The sequence below is a fragment of the Mustela erminea genome, chromosome 16 (assembly GCF_009829155.1).
Source record: "Mustela erminea isolate mMusErm1 chromosome 16, mMusErm1.Pri, whole genome shotgun sequence".
NCBI classification, from domain to species: Eukaryota; Metazoa; Chordata; class Mammalia; order Carnivora; family Mustelidae; genus Mustela; species Mustela erminea.
In genome coordinates this window covers 28,355,609-28,375,364 of record NC_045629.1, presented here as the reverse complement: position 1 = coordinate 28,375,364, position 19,756 = coordinate 28,355,609, and the positions used below count along the sequence as shown (strand labels likewise).

At 36.0% G+C, this 19,756-nt stretch overlaps 1 protein-coding gene and 2 long non-coding RNA genes across 11 annotated transcripts in view; 2 read left to right on the top strand and 1 right to left on the bottom strand.

The window, feature by feature from the left end:
- The window catches only part of LOC116575065, a 21,538-nt gene extending 11,691 nt beyond the window's left edge, over nucleotides 1-9,847 (top strand). Inside the window, exons 2-3 of the long non-coding RNA XR_004279584.1 lie at nucleotides 3,733-3,849; nucleotides 9,644-9,847. This is a non-coding gene — a long non-coding RNA (uncharacterized LOC116575065). The remainder of the gene's footprint in view (nucleotides 1-3,732; nucleotides 3,850-9,643) is intronic.
- The window catches only part of ZFHX4 (zinc finger homeobox 4), a 185,881-nt gene that overhangs the window by 158,596 nt on the left and 7,529 nt on the right, over nucleotides 1-19,756 (bottom strand). The window contains exon 1 of one of the 7 annotated variants that reach the window (XM_032316166.1): nucleotides 18,846-19,072. The exons of 5 other annotated variants lie outside the window; for them this stretch is intronic. The gene's annotated coding sequence lies outside the window, so the exon portion shown is untranslated. Of the gene's footprint in view, nucleotides 1-1,821; nucleotides 1,918-18,845; nucleotides 19,073-19,756 lie in introns of those variants that run through there. One more of the 7 variants, XM_032316168.1, reaches the window with a different exon arrangement.
- The window catches only part of LOC116575066, a 35,180-nt gene continuing 34,508 nt past the window's right edge, over nucleotides 19,085-19,756 (top strand). Inside the window, exons 1-2 of one of the 3 annotated variants that reach the window (XR_004279585.1) lie at nucleotides 19,085-19,326; nucleotides 19,597-19,740. This is a non-coding gene — a long non-coding RNA (uncharacterized LOC116575066). The remainder of the gene's footprint in view (nucleotides 19,327-19,596; nucleotides 19,741-19,756) is intronic. The other 2 variants (XR_004279587.1, XR_004279586.1) reach the window with 2 other exon arrangements.

Sequence of the window (19,756 nt, the reverse complement as noted above, 5' to 3'; positions counted from 1 at the left end):
AAATAAGAAAGGTTGATGTTGCTCTATTACATTACACATTATATTGTTTAAGAGAGACATGCAGTGCCTCATCCTGGACGCCCCTTACTCTGCTAAATTCTATTGCGTGGACTTCACCTTGAAAACGAAAGACATCTTCGAAGGTCACTGGCATATTAAGTATGAAGGATAACTTCTTAATACTCTCTTTAATCGAATTTAAACTTGTCCACTAAATCAAAGAGGAAGTGATCAGTTTAAAATACATCAAAAGATCTACATAGATGGAAAATGAAATCAAAATTCGTTTTGGTATCTGCAATGGTTAAAATGACACTCTAATTGCTCACGAATCAAACATCACAAAGCTTAGTGTGTAATTTTAATCATTGATGAGCTCCAGGTTAATTATCCTCGTGGCATGCATGCAGCTTTTAAAAACCCACTGAAATAATCTGATAACCATAAGCATGAAAACCTAATAATTTTCTAATTAGTCCACAAATATTAATGTTTACCTTTGCAGTTACCAAATCTGCACAAACAATGTGTATACATACTGAAGGCAGCCAAAATGCCTAAAATAATAATCCCCTGTGAGACTAAAATGAGGAAGTCAGGAAGGGACTAAAGAGTTGGAGGGGAAGGGGGTGGTAAATAATACTGAATTAATGATGCCAGATTAAAATGAAAAGTTTCAAAACCCAGGATGTTTCATTTCATTTTGTTTTGTTTTGTTTGTTTGTTGGTTTTTTCCCCTATAACCATGTAACAGGCTGGCATGTGGAAGGAGATTCACCTTAATTACAAAAGTAAGAAAAGTTCCCACTTTACAGCTTTGTGAAAGAGTTTCAATGCTATTTCTATTACCATTTTAATTGTTTTACCTACACCCCTACAACAGTTCCCAGCCCACAGAAACACTTGCTAGAATTATTACACACATGCTGAATGTACCTCAAATGAGTTGTATATAATCTGTAGTTAATAATTTTGGCCAGATGCTGAATGGACTTTGCAACCTACCACCCCAATATTTCTTTTAATGAATTAGATCCTATCTTTTTATTTTATCTTAATAGAGCCAGAAGTAACTTTCAAAAATGTAACATTATTGCTATGTGAAAAAAAATTACAAAACCCAAAGAATCCATCACAGATCAAAGCAGTAGAACACATTTTGTTGCAATACTCTGACATAATTTTACAGGAAATTGCCTATCAATTTCTTCTCAATAAGCTACCCATTAATCAGAAACTGAATCAAATAGATTAGAAGTCTTCCATACAATCAAATTTACATTTCATTCCAAAAGCAACAATAGCAAAACCATCTGGATCCTTACAGCTAATAATATATTAACTTATATTAACTGATTTTTTAAAATTTGTTGCTATTGACTCTGACCATGGCAATGTTCACCAGTGAATTTTGATGGAGTCACTTAAGTCTGTACCGTCAAAAAGTTATTTAGATCAGTGTACACAGTGACACTGAATTTGATGCTAAGTGATTTCATTGTCATCAATGTCAGACAAGATCTTTCTTTTATCAATGTGACCCACTTAGGAAATTTACACTAAAGTTTTATAAGTCCCAGTAAAAAGACCACAAAGACAACCATTTAACTTAAACCACAGAATTCATTTCAAAATGACTGCGTAACAAGTAAACTCACTATAAAAACTGCTTCACCATTTAAGCTGTTTTCTTTTTAGTTTCTACCAATTTCTATTCTCTACTGACAAGCATTCTATTTTTCAAAAATCACCAAAGTCCTCAAGAAATCCCAAAGAGAAAAACTAATATAATTTTAATGCTAAATTCAGAACAATACATACCTGCTGATCTGTTTAGAATATGTGTACCCATTTTTTGGTATTCTCACTAATTCACAAGATCAGTGACTTTGAAAATGTAAATCCCTTTTTCGGAACTAATGGACAATATGCAGAAAAAGAACTTTTATTGCTCGTTCTGCCTTGCTTTCGTCCTGCAGTCACTGCTGCCTAAACTCAGCTCCGCTAAATGACCAAACCCACCTACAAGGAGCCTGGCTAATGAAAGGGGGTGCTTTCTGAACAATAGAAGAATTCCTTTGCATTCAGAAAGCAGAGTTCCCATTAGAACCCAAAATCAGAGAGGCCAGTTTAACCTCTTTTTTTTTTTTTTTTTAATTGAGATTGCCCCAGCCTCCCTCTACGGTCCAGTGAGACAGTGCTTGTGAAATGATTAAAAAGAACGTGATCTGATCAAGAGGACAGAATAATGGGAAAGGAATGCTAGGTTAGCCACTCTGCTAAGTGCTGGGAAAGAAGACCAATGTGCCCCTTAGCCTATTGTTTTTATTCTCCTCTGCTCTTCAGCCAACCTCCTCACACTTTGAGTCTTTATTTACTCCATTTTAATGGGTTAAAAGTTGTCCACTTACAAGAGAATTTGGTAACAAGTTACAAATCCTAAAAAAAAAAAAAAAAAAGAAAGAAAGAAAGAAAGGAAAAAGAAACAAAAAAAAAAAAAAGAAAGAAAGAAAGAAAGGAAGGAAGAAAGAAAGAAAAATCCTTGAATTATATCAAGTTTCCAAAAGGTCATCACTGTCTCTGCTGTGGCCTTTTCCCCATTCCAAATCCTCTATCAATATGTCATAGTGAGTTAGGCAAAGACAAAAGAGAGGCGCAGTGTGAAAACGGCACATATATCTAATCCTGACAAAGCAATGAATAGACCTTCACAAGTATAATTATACTTGTTTATTTGTTGCCACGTACAGAGAACTGATGAAAAAAATCCATCAAAGTGGTATTATGCAGACACCAAGAGCTTCTTTTCTTTGGTTGCTAAAGCCACATTGAGGCTTAAATTCCTTATTGTTAAATTCAGAAGAAAGAAAAAAAAAAGATTTTTGGCTGGACTTTTTTTTTTTTTTTTTTTTTGATCAGTTGCTGACAGATCTTTTGTGTACTAGGCTGTATTAGCTCACACCGCTACCTCATTTTTACCCATGTTGGAATTCATAATTACAAACTACTGTACAGAAGCTTTTAAAAGGGTGTGGTGTGCTGACCAGGAGAAGAGGGTAGTGAAATTGCCCTTTTTTCAAAGTCTGTCTTTTGATATATCAAAACACAGGTATAGTACCTGTGCAGAAACACCATTTACGTCAGAATACATCTTTGATCTCGGTCTTTTAAGTTGGTGCTGGTGGTTTTCTTTAGTCAGCTTTCTCTACAACTTGCTTATTTTAGTATAGGTTTAGTATTTCATAAAAGATTACATAACTTCTTTCCCATCGCAGTATTAAAAACGTTGTTAGCAAGAAGGAAGGCAAAGACAAGGATGTCAAAGGATAGGAAATATTAAGTAAAAAGATTTCAAATCCAACAATTAAGAAGCCATTATGTTCCAATAGACACTAAATCAAATAACTTAACAAAAGCACATTTTTAGGGGTGGGGGGAGCCAAATAAGCTTTTTTTTTTTTTTTTTTTGTCTTTCCCTTGCAGGATAGAAATATATCAAAGTAAAAGCAATCTGCATAGTTAATGTTTGTGAGCTTTACAATTTAAAACAGAAAAGCTGTAATTTTTCTTTGCTGGCAATCTGGAAACACTCTGGAGTTAATTACAGCTGATTCGGAGTGAACCACACAAACAAAGACCAGTCTATGTCCAGACAATTATACTGCATTAACCAGCTTAGAGCTTCCTGCTGATGTTTCAGGGCTCTTCTGTTACACCCTTCTACCTTCCCAGCACGAGAGAAAATGCTTCTGCAAGAAGGAATTAATGAAGAGAACTGCAAAAGAATGTGTGACGACCTCTCCTGACACGGCAAAAACTTTCCACCCATGTCACGACAAAGGGGAGAAGGTAATTAAGTTTGAATAGAAGGATGTAACCAAATATAGGAAGCATTTAAAATAAGCAATTTTTTAAAGAAGGAAAGTTTACCAAAAAAAAAAACCCAAAAAACAAAAAAATGAGTGTGCAAGTCAACTAAGTCATTTCCCCTTATTTTCCTCATTAAAATCTAAATGAGCTATTCAATGCAGATTTATTTCCTACCCTATAAACAGCACCTTTGTGACTGATGCTTCGTGGTCTTCTCCCTTGCTTCTCTCTCTCTCTCTCCCTCTCCTCCTCTTCCCACTCATTTTCTCTCATTCCCTCTCACATCTCTAGCCCTACATGGACAATGTAGGGCTGTGACAATCACGTATCATTAAACATATGTGTTGGAGAACTAAAGAGAAAAGGTACAGTTTGCCAGTTCTTAATTTGTATGGTTGTGGGAAATAGGAATTTTACTCAGTTTCCTTCACAACTTTAATCAAACTCCAGCGACTTTCCTTAGAGAGAAATCAATAATCTCTCCTTAACCAAATTACACTATTATATGACTCATTTTATTTGTTTGCTTCAGGAAAATTTCATAATCAGTGAGCAAGATGGACTCAATACTTTAGTTATCCTCTGTAAACAAACTTTGGTACTTCTAACCAATCTAGTTGATTTCTAATTTTCTTATTCATTCTAATTGAAAATGAATAGTTTGCATTGGTATGAGACAAGGACATGAACTGTAATTATGTTCAGTGCCTCTTTCTGATTCTTTCTTTGATACTGTTTTGCTAGTATTCCAGCTGACATTGGGGCTTTGTAGTGATTGCTTCATTAAAGGGTAAGGATGTCCTAATCAGCTAAAGCATTACTAGAAAGCTGTTGTTTGCCAATACTATGAGAATATACTGGCTTTTTTTTCTCTTTTTATAGAAGAAAAAAGGTACATCTGAATGCCAGTTACCCAGCCACACTTAAGTATTAATCACCTTCCCTTTGTCTCAAACATGCAAAGTAGGATTAGAGTTAAATGACTATATGATCTTTTTCATTTTTCTTCCCTAAATAAATGTTAATCTACAAATCAATCATGTGTTATATTAAAATACATATGAATATACTTTCTGAAAATACTAAAAGGTTGTGTAAATTACACTCAATTTTGCAAAGATCTCAATAATGGACAGAATCATTTTCTTTTCTCAGACTCCTCTCCCTTAATCGCTACTATATTTGGAAGTTTAAGTCAATAACACTTCTAAAAATAAAGCTCAAACATGGACCCCTGTAGTTTTCCTTGGAAAAACATGGACCGTATCAGTCATTTTTAGGGATTTTTAATCATATTTGTCATGTTTTTATGTTTGTATTTCTAGTCTTTAAAATGTAATTGACTAATCTCTCTGGTTTACACACAATCTAAGACTGTTTACTTGATAATGATTTTGAATTGTCACCTAGTAACATTTAAAAAACTTAATTGGTATTATAAAGGTATATATAACCGCAGAATATTTGGCTTCAAAAAGATTTACCATTGTGCACACATATTTATCTCATATACAGTGTGAAGACAATGTATTCTAAGATGTACATGTATTTTTTCCTTCTTTATCTATTGTATAAAATCAACCATTGAACTATTGTTTCAAATACTGAAGAGGAAAAACAATTGGCTAATTATCTGTATTTCATGATTCCCACCAATAGGATCTCATAACCAATATAGCAGTAAGTGTAAAAGTGTGAGTATGCCCTTACCTTAAAAAAAAAAAAAAAGTCATTCTTTGCAGGCTAAACCTACCATAATTATCTTCATAAAGCTAATTACAGGTCAGGAATTCCAGCAAACATTCCTATTCCCTGAGCAATGATTTCAATGATTTCACCCAATTTCAAAAGAGTTTTAATGAAGAAAGCTATATGAACAAATTTTAAAATCACTACTAAGTACCTCTTATTATACAATACTCTTAGAATCTACAAAATACATCTCTTTTTATATCCCACATAAGTATTTTAAGTCATTTTATATTAAAAACCACATAGGACTAACATAATAGAGAACACAAGTGGAATGCCAAGTTCTCTTCTGGATGAAATATTAGCAAATTTCTGTTTGATCACTAAGATTAGTTGGTTATTTTATTTCTGTTGTGAAGAGCCATTTGTGTGTGTGTGTGTGTGTGTGTGTGTGTGTGTGTGTGTGTGTGTGTTTGGCCTGAAAGTTAATTTGACTGCTGTCCATAAGTGAAGTGAGCAATTCAGTAATTAACTTCTGTGTTTTAAATGTATGAACTTTAATTAGATTTCATTATAAACAAACAAACGTCAACCATAATTATAAGCTCCTTGGTTTACCCACATATTATCCCTTTTCAAACAAACTTGATGTCAGACAAATTAAAATCAAGCAGCTAGCAATTTTGAGTTGTATTTTACATGATCTGCTGGTAACCTGATTACTTTAACTTCAATATCATTACAGGAAAAGTATTTCAGGAAAAATAATGACAAGAATTCCAACAGGAGACAAGCTTAATTGTATTGATTCAAAAGATGCATGTTCATAGGAACCATGTTGAAGGAATAATGTTATCTCAAATCTACAGTTTCTATTAAAATGAAATTGTCCAGCATGAAAGAGGCAATTAAGATTAGTGTCTGCAGAACTAGAGATACTAAACTAACTAAATAATTATCTGGGCCCAATTATCTTATACTTTAAGTAGCAAAATACCAGTGTGGAGCAACTATAAGGCATGAGGTTTGCAGGTTTATTTACTGACTGGTGTATCTATTAGGACCAAGAACAAGTGGAGCTGTCAGGACATAATGAAGGTAAATGATTAGTTAGCACCAAGCCTGAACTCTTCTTCAATGCAATAAGAGTTAATTAAAGTTTACCACCAAACATCAACCAAAGCAGGATGTTGATCAGGTTTCAGCATTAAGTGCAAACAGACAATAGTTGGCAGCAATTAGTGCAGCTATCAAATGACATGCAATGATAATTATACATTTAAAACAGCTAAAGAGCTGGGGGAAAAAACTAATCAGCTTCTTTGACGACAAATACTCAAAGGGCAGGAAACAGGTATCAGATTATTTCACTTTAACACTGTAAATCAATAGAATTAAACAAGAAAAGGTTGTATGGGTACATTATCTGAAAGAGAACAGTTCCCTGGCTTCAAAATGAAATAAATCTGCTAGTATTGGTCTATCAAAGATAAGAACTTCTGTAGCTAAAGAAAATAAGTTACTTTTCAATTAAAGTTTCAGAATGACGTCTGTGTAAAGAAAGTTTAGCTTCTTAGTCTTGTGTAAATCCAACAATGCAACAAGTATTTCACTATCATTATTGTTATTTAAATGATTAGCTTCCACTCTAAAATACTATCAAAAGTACTTTATGCCTGAATCTTACCTTCGTGTACTCAAATATTATCTTCCCCCAAAGCTTTTGGATGATAGATCTAAAATTTTGTTTTAATGCAGCCAAATTTAAACAAAAAGCCATACATGCATATTTAGCCATTCAAATCTATGGCTTCAATCCTGCTGAAATCAATGAGCTTGCATGTAACACATCCCTTAAAACAATTTTGATAAATCCCCTCATTCTTTTCCATAGTTTCTGGCCTGCATGCTAGAGCATAACTCTAGAAATGCACCCATCCTCATGACCCCACCTCTCCATCTTTCCAACTAACCCTGTTATGCTAAGGATTTGTACACAGTGCTGGCTAATCCCAATATTTCCCTGGAGCTAAATCTAAGCCATGGCTGACTCCCAGCACAAAAATGTCTCTCTCCAAAAGCCCTTTCGCCCCCTTCAGCACTCATACACTCATTGGTCCTGACATTTTCACTTCAGCCATGACAAATGAGCTGATGACTCTGATGTGATTGCATGGGAGGGTGGCTTTATCTAAAGATATATCATTAACTCTCATCACCATCTCCTAATATGGCTCTTCTGGGTTAATGTGTTGTGAAAATCTGAGGAAATTTTTGTGTAAATATGTGCACTTTTAGTAGTAAGAGACCAACTTCATCAAAAGGGGAAAAGGGAAGCCAAAGTGGACAGGATGGGGGGGGGGGGGATGACAAGCATTAACTAAATGTGGCTCTGGGGATTTAAGTAACTCTACTCAACCTCTGCCCCAGTGCAAACCAGCCAGCTGACTGTCTCTTAAAGGTCCCTTCTCCTCAACATGGGCGTCTGGAGCAGAGCATAATTGGTGAAGTGGCCCAGAGAAAGCTTTTCAGATAAATATGGCTTATCAATCAGGCAAGCCCACTTTTTTTTTTTTTAATCCCAGTGTAGTACATATTTTATTTTTGAACCCTTCATTTCCTATATTATTAAATGTCTCTAAATTCATTTTAATGGGGGAAAAAGATCATCAAAACCCATTTTACTCCAAGAACATTGCATTCTTCAATCAGAAGGAAGCAGTATTTTTTCCAACTATTACTAAATGTGAATCTCCTCAGACTTCAAAGGAGAAGGGAAAAGGAAGCCTTTCCATTTAGCATAAATATCGCAACCCTTTAGGTTAAGTTAGAACCTAAGTTCCAGTTACATAGTTCTTGTTATGTATACTATGGAGTTTACAGAGTAGATACTTGTTATAACCTCTCCTCTCGTTTCCTCTGAGAACACACAGCCAATCAGAGTCAACAGTAGCATAACAGACCTCAGGAAAAGAGGTCAGGCTTTGAGGTAAAGTGCTATTCACTCTTGGACCATGCAAGGAGCTCTTTATTCCCGTTCTTATTGGCATCAGTCCCCCTTACTAGAGTAAGAACAAAGCCAAGTGCTCGCGTGAGGTTTATGAATAAATCAGAGGTGAGCCACTGTAAGTGCTGCCCATGATTTCCTTGTTGACAGTGAGCACTTAAACAGGCTTCTATGACTAGCGACTTCTGGCAAACCATAATGATTCCTAATCTGCACCCTGCTTCATTTCAAGAACTAAATGACCCACCCCATTTTTTCTGCAAGTTTTCACCTTTCAAGCAATTCTTGTCTATCTCAAGCAGCTTAACATTACAATCCCAGAACAGTCAGCTTGTGCTGTGGTCATCACAGAAATGGTACCAACTGAAAAATCTTCCTTTGCTTGGAAAAATTCCACAAATAAAAAAAAAAAATCTCCAGCATTGCAGAAATTATTTTCATATTAATATTATAGGATCTTTGGATATGGGAGCAGCTAAGCCAACTAAGGTAAAAAATGCTAAATGATTTGCTAAAGGGCACATACACATTAGAGCTGAACAACTAGGTGCTGTAGTTATGTGATATTTCCCAGAAATTTCTCTGAGTTGCAGTTTCCTTACGGGTTAAACGAGGTGATTATGCTATATCCCTTCTGACTACAGCGATCTATGGTTCTAATATAAAAACCCATTTAGATTGCGCTGAAGATAGTTTTCCCTATGGAGTTTTCCAAGACAAACCCAGATGTTTTTAAGGCTGTATATTTCTTTTCAGTACCTAGATTTCAAGAATAGAGGAAGATTTCAGTAGAATAGTAAATTGAAGTTTTCATTTTTTTTTAAGATTTTATTTATTTATTTGTCAGAGAGAGCGCACGCACACCAATAGGCAGAGTGGCAGGCTGAGGCAGAGAGAGAAGCAGGCTCCCTGCTGAGCAAGGAGCCTGATGCAGGACTCGATCCCAGGGTCCTGGGATCATGACCTAAGCCGAAAGCAGTGGCTTAACCCACTGAGCCACTCAGGTGTCCTTAAACTGAAGTTTTCTATTTATATTTTTAATTAACTATTATTCTTTTTTCATCCATTCAACAGATATTTTGTTGAGCACCAAAGATTTGCCAATAACGTCTGTCACAATACAGTGATTAAACAGATACAGCTGCTGCCCTCATGGAGGCTAAAGTTTATTTGAAGAAACACTTAAACAAGCATCGTAAAAAATGCTTAGATGTCAACTGTTTTTCTTTCATTAAAATATATTATTAGCCTATCAGTATTCAATAAATGCTTTGCTTTACATCAGTATATTTCAAGTGAATTGTCAAGTCCCAGGCCACTCATAAATGACCAGAACACGGGCGAGGCGCACACTTTTATTTTTAGGAAAATTTTAACAAAGATTATGAAACACACATATTAAGCAAAAATGAAACACGAAGCTGTGAAGTTACAATCCAAGTACACTTACATTTCCCATAAAAATACAAATAGTTTTAAATGTGCATCTTACATGTATCACAATGGGAAATTATTACAAATTTTAAAAAAGAAGATCCATAACAGAAATAATTCATTTCTAGGTAGTCCAAAAATTGTATTATAAATTTATTAACCTTTGTCATGAATCTTATCTTTGAACTTGGGTACTCCTCCAATGAATAATACATTATTATTAAAAAAAGGATTGTGATCTCCTCCAAGAGATAAGCCAAGGAGTCTCATAAATTGGCTATAAAATCCCTCAAGAAAACTTAAAGGTTGTACAGCATTACTGGATTATTAATAACTGGATCTCTTCTCTAAGTTGGTATAAATCTTGATCAACAGGGGGCCATGTAACAGTATCCATACTCCTTTTGCTGTGTATCAAAATATCATAATACCAAAAATCTGGAAAGGTATTTCTATTGCATCTAATCCAGTTTGGGGAAATCCTGTAATTCTAAGGCTTTCAAAAAGGCTGGGTCAACAAGACTTAAATAAGCGTTGTGGTATCGTCTATGATTGCATATAATAGACAGTCTGGAATCTGGAGTTCATGTAGTTAGACCAAGGTCTGAATTATTTAAAAACTATTCCTGTTCTAATTTGCTTCTTAGAAAAAGACCCAGAAATGCATTAAACGTCTAAAAGCCCTTGAAACCAAAACAACTCACGATGACGGAGGGGCAGATAATAAGGTAAGGACTAGCCACAAAGATGCCATCCAGGTATATCAATAAGAATATACCCTTTTTGCAAACACATTTCCTAATTTCTGTTTCTGTTGTAAGAGAGAGGGGCATCCCTACTCAAAAGATCTATGTTGACTTGCTTGACCAAATGCTCTTTAGTTGGGTACTACATAAACCAGCTACTGAATATAAGGAAAAAGGGAACACAGGGTATCAGGCCCTGTCATATTTACTTATTTTAATGTTCACAACACTTTAGTGTTCTGTAATCTCTACAACTTTAAGATACAAATGAGGAAACTGAAGCTTACAAAGATTACATCCATAATAAGAATTTAACTCAGGTGTCTAGTAGCTCTAACACAATTCCTACTGGTCCTTGATTTGTCAAAAATGGAGTAGATTTTCAAATATCTAAAGTTTAAACTAAAGTAAACTCATTTAAAAAGGAAGCCAAGCTCTTAAAAATGCAGTTAAGATTCACATACTTGAATTAGGAATACCATATTCAATCTTTCTCTTTTGGCTATAAGAACTTCTCAGAGAATTTGGGAGGTAGTAAATTTCTATTCCTGTCTTTAAATGCAAAAATAAAAAAATAAAAACAAATTTAAAAAAAGGAATCCAAAGTAAATAGAATCAAAAGAATGTCTGCTTTTTACTGTGTCATTCTTTCTTTGCACTATGCTACCTTTACAACATCACAGCATTGTCTTCATTTGCTTTCCCTACATAGAATAGAAATCTTAATCTTCATAACACCATGTTCATGATTATTAAGAATACAATTTAACTGACTGAGATCCTTGGTACTTTTATAAATCATAAACTCTTCTCGACCATTCAACGCAACTAGTCTGACCTCCTAAATAACCCAAAAACATGTATACTGTCACAGTGATAAGATGCCATTCAGATTGTACTCATTCCCTTTTCGTAGTAGAGAACTCTTCTCTCAGAAGAAAGAGTACCACTGTTGGATTACCAACATTTTCCTTTTCTTCTCTATTTCCACCACCATACTCAGTTACGTAACAAACCCTTTTCCAAGCAGCCAATATAAATGTGTGACCACTAGTCCTCGAATTGGGATATCTGAGTTTTGTCCTGACATTTCCTTAGCTTGCTTGGTAACTCAATGGTTATATCTCCTGAATTCAATATCTCATATTTTACAATGAGCTGGCTGAACTGAATTAACTCTAGGGTATTGTCAGGCTTTAGCATGTTGATAGTTTCCCTTACAAACCTACCTGCTTTATTTCTGTTGTGACCATGTTGGTCAGTTCTCAGAAAATGAAAGGAATTTAGTCTACAGAGGGAAAATTTCACAGGCTACCCCTATGGGTACATCTAAAGAGGAAAGAGAGACACAAACATGGAAAAAGGGTCGGGTTGTGTGAGTATGTGTCTTTACACACCCTCCTATGTGGTATATACTAAACCAAAAGAGATGACTCGTTCTCGAGTAAGTAGTGGGCTCAGAAAATTGAGGTATTACTTGCATTATTCCTAACCTTATGGAAAAAAAGGACTAAGAACTGTATTTTAGAGAATCCACATTAATAAAGGCTTTCAGATTTAATTAAGGTACTTTGGGAAATAATTGGGCTTCCTCAATTTATTCTTCCAGGCAGATGAATTTCAAGATTCTCCTTAAACTTCCCTCTTACAAAGATTTGTTTTGTTTTGTTTTTAACAATATAACCAGGTGGCACACACCAGCTCGTATTTTTTTGTATTTTAACCATTGTTAAAGCTAAGGATTTCCTTTCTTCTTTACAGTGAAGGAAAAGAATTTTATGGAGAGTTCTAAAATGCATATTTTAACCCAAAAGTCAATTTTCCCTGGTTAAAATGATTTAGATCTGAGTAAATACTCGCAGAACGATTTTTGTTTTTATTGCTATAACACACTGGAACCTATAAACTTTGTCTTCAGAGGTATGTGCTAGAGTGGGCACCGTTCAGAAATTACCAACTGTGCTCTGTCATATCCTTAGGACAAGCAAACATGAGAAATGACCGATCATCTACATCCATGATGCTAGTGTATGAACTCCTGACCTGAATGACTAAAACACCTACTCAGGACTTGTCTTGGACCATCAGGGCATTATGACATATTAACCAAGTCAAGCCACCCAAATTCTCCAATGCTGTTTGTTTATTTTTTCAATTTCTAGAATGTTAAAGTGGCTAATTATATCAGAGATAAGATGCTTGCAAATAAGACTTTAGTGTCAAAGCCATTTTTAAGTTGTGTTGCATACATTCAAAAGTGCTTGAAAATGGCAAATATATTATTTTACTCACAAATCTTTGAGAGTAGGGGAATGAGAGAAGCTATCCCTGGACTGAGGATTGTATGTCAAATGTGAAACTACATCAAACTTTCGAGGCAACTTGTGAACCTCTGAAACTAGGGAATTAACAGAACATCAAATCCAGTAAGATCACAGGGGCACAATCCTTATGCAAGAAAATAATGCCATTGAGCCCTCATTAAAAGACCATTTCATCCTTAGCCATCAAAGAATGCGAGTGCACTAAGATCTTGGTTATATCATCAGGGATAACTAAAACAAGTGCCAAGAGAAACTGTGCACTTTTAGTTCTCACATGTGTCCATCTGTTCACATATAAACATATATTCCGCTTTCTGTCTGATTCCTAAAATCTTGATATCAGAATACCCTGGGCTTTTGCCCATTTCCTAAGAATGCAGACATCACATAAGCTACTATTAACCCATGTGTGATCCACTTCCATGGTGGCTGGAAAGCTGCCAGTTACAACACATGGTGCTTGGTTAACAATGTCTTAAAATATAAATGAATTTATTTTTTAAATTAACACATTTTTCTTATGGAAATACCTTAATAAGCCTTTCTGCATGTAAAATAGCCTCCATGTGGATTTTTTTTTGTTCTTTTAAGACTTTTTACAAGCATATCATAAAGTTAATCATAAAAGTTTCTGAAACAATCCAGAATTTCTTGACAAATTTTTAAAAGGACTCCAGTAAAGAATTTTGGTGACTTTATATAACCAAGATCAAACACTTTTCCTTTACAATATTCTGTACTCAAGAGGCAACCCTTATACTTTAATTTACGTGAAAACACTTCTGATTTCCCAAGTTTCCATGTAACATTCTTAATAGCACCTCAGAAACTGAACTGCGAAAGTGATGAGGCAAACAGAAGTTCTACACTCTAGGAACAAAACAAGTTAGGTTAATATCTGGTGGAATCTTTCAATCCTGCTCTGGGGCAGCCTTCAGGGGCTCATCTGTTGTGACCTCAGACTGGAAAGAGATTGTTTAAAATGTATACTGTAAATAATTATCCACACTGCATTTGATTTACATATGTACAAAAGAATCAATTCCCACCTTTGAAAGTGTCTTAACACTTAGGGTATTTTAACTCCCCTAATTATGGTTGAAGAAACATCATTGAGAGCCCGACCATGTTGTCAACTGGTAACCAGTTACAGCTCTAACTAGTGACAAGAGAAAACCTTACTGCCAATGTCTCCAAAAATGAACATACAATATTCAGACACTTTGTAAAAGACTGATCTCAAAATGAAATGCACAACACACCTACATAGCAACATAAAGTTGCATTAAATCCTAAGAAAAATAACTGTATTCTCTTTGACTAACCCCTCCCAACCACAAAAGCTAATGGGCCACTTAGCACACTTAACATTGCCAAAAGTCAGGATACACAACTCTTTCCCAAAAGAAGTGTTCCACCAACTGAGACAACTATTTATAGTCTATGGGGGGCGGGCAGAGGAATACCATATATTCTATCCTTAACTAAATTAAATATCCACACCATACTCTTGGCCTCCTCTGAAATAACCGTTTTTGACAGCAAAGTGCTGGGAATTCTCGATACCCAATAGTCAATATTTGGCTAGCCTAGCATGTTTCTGAAAACTCTTCTGCATACAAGCCTCTGTTTATCATCCTCTAGCTGCACTATTGTCATACATATTGCTTCCCGGTGATGATGAAAACTCAGGGCATCTTATAAGTTGCTGAAATCTGAGCCCCTGCTTGTTTTCTCAAGTCTTGGACAAACATAACTTTAGAGAGAGCAGAGCATGGGCATAAAGAAAGAGGGGCCTGCATTTTCATCTTCCTTTCATCTTAGTCATTCAGTCAGCCATTCAGAACCCTATTCAACAGAGCTTTTCATTATGCAAAAAAATGCTAATCCTTTTCCGATGCTTTCACACTTGTATAAACCCCCATTCCTTCAACTGAAAAGCAATTATATCAGTTTACCTTTCTGTCAAAAACAGGATTAATATTCCAATAACAGAATCCCCTTTCTTTTCCTATCTTTTAGCTTTAGGAAACTAGAGATTATTAGTAGAGGCATTCTTAGAACAAGAATACATTATTTTAAATATGATGGTGTTAACCAATGAATGGAAAAAGGAGAATGATCAGAAGAAGAAAAAGTCCCCCAGTCTACTGCAGAAACTCTTTTCTGTGACAGAACTGACCTTCCCTTTGCAGATGCCCAAAGAGACTGAGACTCACTCTGGTCTATTAATCAGAAACAAATTATGAAAGAATGTAGTTGGACTGGTTGACACTATCCTGTCTTGGGAGACTCAGTAACAGCCTAGTAACAATGTCCTCTTCATGGGTAATGAACAGCCATGACAAATGGGGCAGAGAAACTATTTATTTGCATATGCAAATTCTCACACAAGGGAAACATGTACAAACAAGTGTCATTGTAAGGTGGATTAGGCAAACAACGCTTTCTTTTTAGGACATTCTGCAGCCCAGAACATTAGTCAGCACAATTAAACCAGTCTCCATGGAGACTAATGAAATTTCACCATGGTATGAGTTAAATTAGATAGCTAGTTATGTGTTTCCACAATCCAACTTGAAATCCATTATTGTTTCAGAACAATACAGCAATTGTGCCTAGCTGATCTTTGCCAGCTCAACAAGCTCCTAAGTTGACAATTTGCATATGTTAATATAATTAAGCACTAATTACATGAAACTTGTACATATTCACATGCACTTTCCCTGGGCGCTTTTCAGTTTGAACCTTGGCCAAGTCTTTAACCCTTAGAATGGTCTTAGAGGATAAAAACTCTGCCTGTGGGTAGAGCCCCTAGGCAGACACAGAAAGGCTCCTCATTTATAAACACAAAGCTTAACCTGGCTTCTCATATTTCTAGCAACAACGACAGAAAATATTTTGTGAGTGTGGTAGGGACCAGGATGAGGGAAAACCAGGGTGTGTATTGGGGGGGGGGTCAGTCTTTAAAGACTTAATAATGAATATCTTCTCATAGAAAAGCAATAACATTCATTTCAAGAAAATGTTAAGAATTTGCTCTCACTGACATTGTGGGACCTTGGGAGATGAAAATGGTTTGACAACAGCAAAAATAGCAAGTAGAAAAGGAAAAGGGTGCATCAGCACCTAATGAGCTTTACATAAATATATGCAGAGGCAATTAAGCAATGTTAATTACTATGACAGCAGTTAATTGAATATAATTAGATATTTTAAGCCACTGAATAAAGCATAGTTAAGATTAATTTTATTGAGATTAATTGTAAATAAGGATAGATTAACTCTATGTTTTGACAGGCATAAAAAGTAGTTCTGCAAATTAAGCAGGAGCGTGGCCACCAGTCCAAAAATCATATATTATTTTAATGTCACACCTCAGAATCATCCCCTCAATAAACATGACTTTTCAAACCCAAACAGACAGGAATCTTGAAGAAAAACAAACAGCTTGCAGAGATTAAAGAGCCTTTTGTCCTTTTTCATGTGCATTTCTTTTAACAGACTAAATTAAGCGAGTCTGGTGTACGTTTTTTAGGAAGGAACATTTCACACTGAATGGAAAAAATGTTCTATCACATATGAAATTCGTGCAGCTGTGCGGAACTTGGTCCAGATGGTTTTAGACTATAAACCACCACCAAATGATAGACAGTAGGCCTTCCCAAGATTATGTGATAAAGTCACAATCTTTTATTTTGACCTCCCAAATTTCTGCTTTGTATTATTTCCAATCAAATCACATATTTTCTTTTACAAATGTGTTTCTCCACGAGGGTTAAAAGAAACATTGTGCCTACTTAGTACTAGAAATAAATGTAAAATGAATTGGAGAAGGCCTCCAGTAACAGATATCAGCTAAATCATTCCGCCACAGAATGCAATGATAGCTACAACAACAACGTATGCACATGACAACACTTGATTATTACTCAAAAACAATGGTTTCTAGAAATATTTCTTAGGGAAATATTGCTAAATGAAAAGCCCTCCCAAATACTTCCACACCAAGCCAATTCATGCATACTCTTTAAGGAAATTAACATAGTCCTCAAGAATGCTGAACAAATCACTAATAAGAAAGGAACTTCCATTGATTTTGAAATAAATCAATAGGTGATTAACATAATATTTTTAAAGGAGCAGAATGTGTGTGTGTCTTTATTGCATAAACATATATATTATATTTCCAATACCCCTTAGCTCTTAATCGAACTAGGGCTTTATGCTATTGAGCATGTCTCTATACTACCTCACAACTTCTTTAGGATGCCCTTAGTCTTTATAACGAAAATCCTAAAATGGTCTGTGAAACAAGACTACGACAAGCCATTCTGCAGTGAAAGATTTTAAATCATCCAGCCTCTTCTAATAGACTTGAGACTTATTGAGGTAGAAACCATAAAAAATGAAGAAGGGAAATTTAATCCCTGAAATATTGATTTGCACATTAATATCATATAGGCAGAGGGCAATTTGGCTTCGTGGAAATGACACATTGTCGACCCTTGGTGAAGTCAGAGCCAATCTAACTGCTGAACATGTCTGAATCTCAAGAGTTATTAAGGGCTTCCCTTCTTGCCTTTATGACTTTTCTTCAGCCTACCAATGCAATCTTAAATGTATTATCTTTAAGAAATAATTGTAAAACCTCAGGGGTTTTCCAGTTAATGGAAGGGAGGCCAAACCACATCAGATTCTGAAATGCAACATTAAACCCTTGCAATCAACAAAACCACCTCAATTCTCATCCATCCAGTGGAGGATCTAATATTGTTATTAGAGATAATCAAATTTCATTGTGTAAATTTAGGCTCATGGTCAGAATGAAAGCAGTAAATTCTGCAATATTAAACAGCGATTTTCTCAGCATCCTTTATGCTTTCCTTTGCTGGTGCAGCATCTTTTAAAATAATCCAACTAGGTCAAAATTAATGAACAGATTTGGGCTCATTTCCTAAAAACTGTGAAAGATTACAATAGACCTGAACCATGTTTCCTTCATTTTTAACTTTCAGTGGCAACTTTCACTTCCTAGACCCACAGTCCACTCTCCCTGTCCTAACCCCACAGTTGGTGCTATTGCTTTGACTTACACAGCTGGTTTACCTGACCTTTCTTTGTTCCTTAGGTACATTTCACTTTTCAGATTTATGGTATTTCACCCATATTTCATTGGCTCTATCTTCACTGCCATAAAAAAGAGAACACTTAAATATTGAGTTTACTTTTTTAAATCCAAAAGCAACCAGCTATTGAATAAATACACAGTGATGCTCTCTCCTCAGTTTATGCCATAAATATTAAAACCATTTAAAAAAATAACTCTATAAACCTATGATCCCCACACTGAAGCCAGGTGCAAGAGGTTAAAACAGCTGGCTAGCCATCTTTTATTTTTGTGTGCCTTCCTGCTGATTGAAACCGCAAACACTGAAAACTATCAAATATTCCCTTAAGGATTTTCTTTTTTTAAGAAGAGGAAGGAAAAAAGAAAAACCTTCATTTTCTATAATATGCTCCTTTGTGGAGAAAAAAAAAAAACTCTAAAACACAATCAGTCACAGAGGTAGTGAAATGATTCAAATATCTCCTTTCTGTTGTATTTAAACCATCATTTCCCACAACTTCTATATACAATTGATTTTAATTCTTCAGTTAGAAAAGAGAAGAAAGAAAGAGAGAAAGAAAGAAAGTCTGAGCTTGCTCTGTCAGTTTTGCCAGTAAATATAAAGTAAAACAAATGTTGATGGCACCGAGAGTGTTACATACCCGGGCTGTGTTTTTGCATTGCTCTCAATGGAAGCGATCGATGCCCGTGTCACTGTCGCGTCCCAATCGCAGCCAAGTCTCAGCCTTAATCTAAGCAACACCCGAAAAGGCAGCGGCAGCCGCAGCCTCTCCCTGACTCTTCCATCCATCCACCCAACTAAAAATATAATACTACATATGAGCTTTAACCACTCCACGTTTATAGGGATCAAGCCACTGAAAATCCAGGAGAACACAATAAAAAAAAAAAAAAAAAAAAAAAAAAAAAAAAAACCCTCCTTCTGTCTCGTGTCTCTCTCTCTCCTCTCTCTCTTCCTCTCTCCTCTCTCTCTCTGTCTCTCCTTTTGCCATCTACATGATCCTTGATTAAACATGGAACAGAGTTATTAAAAAGGGGGGGCGGGTAAGGACTCAAAGAGAGGAAATGCAACTGTCAGAAATCGGGACCGCCAGATTTCCTGGTGAACCTGCCTCTGTCTGAGTCAGTGTCAATCCACCATCTTCCGCCAGTGAACTTGTCTTTGGGTTTTTGTTTGGTTTGGGGGGGCTGTTGTTGTTGTGTATGTGCTTTTTTTTTTTTTTTTGGAAGGGGGAGGGGAAAGGCAAGGTGGGGGCTGGAGGTGGGGGGGGAGCAGGGAGAATGTGTGTGTGTCTGTGAGTACGTGTTGAGTGTGTGTATGTATGTGTGTGTAGGGGTCGGGATGGGGGGGGGGGGTCCGTGTTTGCGATCTGAACCTTTGGTACCTACAAGGAGGGTGTCTCACCGAACGGTAGCTAAGATCTCACCAGAACCGCGCGGAAGTGAGGAGTCGCGGCCAAAGGCGCCCGCTGGAGCCTCCTCTCTGGGCCGGACCCCAGCCCGAGCCGCGAAAGGAGCCCCCCGCCCGGATCACAGGTAACAAAAGAAATAC